This window comes from Miscanthus floridulus, chromosome 14, assembly GCF_019320115.1.
Source record: "Miscanthus floridulus cultivar M001 chromosome 14, ASM1932011v1, whole genome shotgun sequence".
In the NCBI taxonomy this organism is placed as follows: domain Eukaryota; kingdom Viridiplantae; phylum Streptophyta; class Magnoliopsida; order Poales; family Poaceae; genus Miscanthus; species Miscanthus floridulus.
This window is the reverse complement of record NC_089593.1, coordinates 52809209-52812648: the sequence shown is the minus strand read 5'-3', so window position 1 is coordinate 52812648 and position 3440 is coordinate 52809209.

The following is a 3440-nucleotide window of genomic DNA, read 5'->3' as shown; positions in this document are numbered from 1 at the left end:
CAGAAATCGTCTGAGCTCCTACGTTGCTACATTAGACGTTTTTCCAAGATGAGGAACTCTATTCCCAACATCACGGAAGCAGGAAGTCATCAAAGCCTTCATCTGAGGACTCCATCACCATGACCTCCGCTCCAAGTTTAATCGTAAGCTGCCTAAGGGGATTAGCGAGATGATCATGATCGCTGATCAGTACACCGATGCTAAAGAGGCCAAAGTTCGCTTCAACAAGGATGCATGCAATCACCACCCAACTCACCGCAGCGATGAGCACCCTAATGAATGATGCCACAATGACTGCTACTACGACGATCGCGGCCACCATCAGGACAGTGGTCGTGATCGGCCGGAAGGGTCAAAAGCTGGTCAATATCACCGCCGTCGACCAAAGCACATCATCGCCGCTGTTGACAAACCTCACACCAAGCGCAACTATGACGAGCAGTACAAGAAGATCCTCGAAGGCCCATGCCCCCTCCACAAGAACAACAAGTACAACATGAAGGACTGCCTTGGTTTAGGCAAGGAGTTCTAGGCCAAAAAGAAGGACAACGACAACGACGACGAAGCTAGAGGTCACCGACTACCTGGGGACAACAACAATGCCTTCCAGGATCATGACAAGATGGTCACCACTATCTCTAGGGACCTTGCCGCCACCGAGAGCAGAAGAGATCGAAAGCTCACCGCCTGCCGAGCGCTCGCCGTCAACACAGAAGACGCCATCGCCAACCCTAGCTATCACCCTTGGTCTAAGGGCCCCATCACCTTCAGTAGGGCTGACCAGCGGGCAGACATCCCTTACACAGGGCATTTCCCCCTCATCCTCGATGCCACCATCAAGAAGGTACTCTTTAGGAAAGTACTCATCGATGACAAAGCGCTCAGAACCTCCACTTCACTAGAGCCCTGAAGGAGTTGGGCCTTAGAATATAAGACCTCACTCCCTCCGACTCCTCCTTCTGGGGTGTGGTACCTAGCAGGCCATCCAAACCATTAGGAGAGATGACTCTTCTAGTATAGTTCGGCACGGCTAGCAATTTTCACGTTGAGCACATCAACTTCTACATCGTTGACTTCAACACCACCTACCACACCATACTTGGTCAGCTAGCTCTGGCCAAGTTCATGTCCATACCACACTACGCCTATCTAGTACTAAAGATGCCTTCACCTGCTGGAGTTCTGGCTCTCTGGGGCAACCTCTCTATCACATATGCCTATGAAATAGAGAGTCTCGCCCTTGCCAAAGCCACCGACCTCTCCATCTAGATGGCTAGCATGGTCTTCGACACCAAGACAGTGCCCACCAATGGCCTAGAGATCCTAGCGCTGGAGCCTCCACGTGCATCCACCAAATCCAAAGAAACAAAGGAGGTTGGCCTCGGCCTCAACGACCCCACCAAGACCATCAAGATTGGGGCTCATCTTGACCCCAAATAGGAAACCGTGCTCGTCTCCTTCCTACATGCCAACATCAATGTGTTTGCTTGGAAACCTGCAGATATGTCATGGGTACCACAGGAGAAGATCGAGCACTCCTTGAATGTCTCGCCGACCGCCAAACTAATCAAGCAGAAACTCTGATGATTTGCTCTAGACAAGAAGGAGGCTATTAGGGTAGAAATAAAATGGCTCCTAGATGCTGGATTTATTAAAGAAGTGTATCATCCTGAGTGGTTAGCAAATCCAGTTCTAGTTCAAAAAAGAATAAAGAATGGAGAATGTGCGTTGATTATGTTGATCTCAACAAACATTGCCCTAAAGACCCCTTTGGTCTGCCTCGGATAGATGAGGTTGTAGACTCCATCGCTGGCTGCGAACTCCTCTCCTTCCTCGACTGTTACTCTGGCTGTCACCAGATATCTCTCAAAGAGGATGACCAGATCAAAACATCATTCATCACGCCTTTCGATGCATATTGCTATACCACCATGTCCTTCGGACTCAAGAACGCTGGGGTGACCTATCAAAGGGCCATCTAGATGTGCCTTGATCAATAGATAGGCCGCAACAGCGAAGCTTACATCGATGATGTGGTCGTCAAATCCAAGATCGCCGACAATCTTATCGCCGACCTCCAAGAAACGTTCGCCAACCTAAAAAGATACCGATGGAAGTTGAATCCTTCAAAGTGCATCTTTAGAGTTCCATTTGGCATACTCCTGGGCTACATCATCAGCGTCCGTGGTATTGAACCCAACCCCGACAAGGTCTCCACCATCACCAATATGAAACGGCCAACCTGCATAAAGGATATACAGAAGCTCACGGGGTGCATGGATGCTCTCAGTCGCTTTATATCATGCCTCGGTGAGAAGGGACTACCATTCTTCAAACTACTTAAGGCCTCCAAATGCTTCTCCTGGTTGGAAGAGGCTAATACAGCTTTTGAGCAGCTGAAGTTGCTTCTAACAAAGCCTCGGATCATGACGGTGCCTCAACCATTGTCCACCAACATGCTATGGACTGGGGTACCATTGATATGGCCCTTCACATGTAGAAGCTTGAGATGGTTGACAGAGTCATCTGGCTTCTAAAATACAGCGCTCTTCATTGTGAAGTTAAATTCTGCTGCCATAGAGTCATCTGCTATGATGTAGTAATCGGTAGACAAAACAACCACATTGATCTCCCCTTGTTCCGGGGTGGCCTCATAGTCAACCATCTCCTCATAGGGAACCTCAGGGACCTCCATGCTAACCAGGGTAGCAACAGTAGTAGCAAAATCATCGGAGGACACCTCGATGGCACCTGGGATAGCAGGAGTTGGCTTAGCCAACTCTGAAGTCGGCTTAGCCGACTCTGGGCTTCCCAAAGCAGCATTAGCAAGGGAAGTCAGCTTAGCTAACTCTGGCACATCCCAAGCAGTAGGGGCAGCCAAAGTTGACTTAGCTGACTGACTTAGCACATGAGTTGGCTTAGTTGACTCTGAAGTCGGCTGAGCCATCTAGCCAACAGCAGTAGCGATGTTCTGATCTTCCAAAGGATTTTCGACATGTACAGGGTTGAGAATTTCACCCTCCATCTTGGCAAGCTTCTCCCTCTTCTGTTGCTTATGTCGGGCATGCTACAACTTACGCCTTTGAGTTTTATTCAACCCATGAGGACACCATATGGGTTGTTGATACTTAGAATCTCCTTTGGAGCACTTCTTTTCTTCAATTCCAGCAACATCTTTAGGAGCTTCATATTGCTTAGATATTGTAATTTCTTCAATTACAATCGGCCCATCATGATTAATGATAGGAGCTTCCATGGAGCCAATTGTGATGGTCGATTGAGGCCTAGCTCTTGGTGGGAAACAATGGGAACCTCAACCTTCTTAGGCACATAGACTTGCTGCATTGGTGTCTTTCCTGATTCGTATGGAGTTAGAGTCTTGAAAATAATCATGCGATCTTGACTTGCACCACTAGAGCTCGACTAACCATTATTCAATC